Here is a 412-nt window from a genome sequence, read left to right on the forward strand (position 1 = left end):
AGAGGTCCTCATCCATTTTGTCCTGTTCTTCAGACTCTGTGGTCCACTGAGGTTGTCCTTTGGCCTGCTGGAGACTGGCTGGAGCAGGTGCTGCCTTACAAAGCAGGGTTGTAAGACATGGATATCAAAGGACTTAGAAAAGCTCCAGAGCCAGATCTGCTGGCTGACATAGTAATCCCAGCACTTAGGCCAAGGCAGAAGGGTAGCCATGAGTTCCAGGTTCAGGGTGAGATCTTGTCTCAAGAGAATCAGTGGTTAGCAGAGAAGGGCAGCAGGAGCGGGAGGGAAGGAAGGAAAGACTGCTGTGCTCTGGCCTAGGAAGGGTGAGTGTTGGGGAGGTGGCAGGCGCTAGTGGAATGGACTTTATGTATCACAGACCAGTGAACATATCCTTACCATGTGAGGTCTGCAA

This window comes from Mastomys coucha, unplaced genomic scaffold (genome assembly GCF_008632895.1).
Source record: "Mastomys coucha isolate ucsf_1 unplaced genomic scaffold, UCSF_Mcou_1 pScaffold12, whole genome shotgun sequence".
Lineage (NCBI taxonomy): Eukaryota > Metazoa > Chordata > Mammalia > Rodentia > Muridae > Mastomys > Mastomys coucha.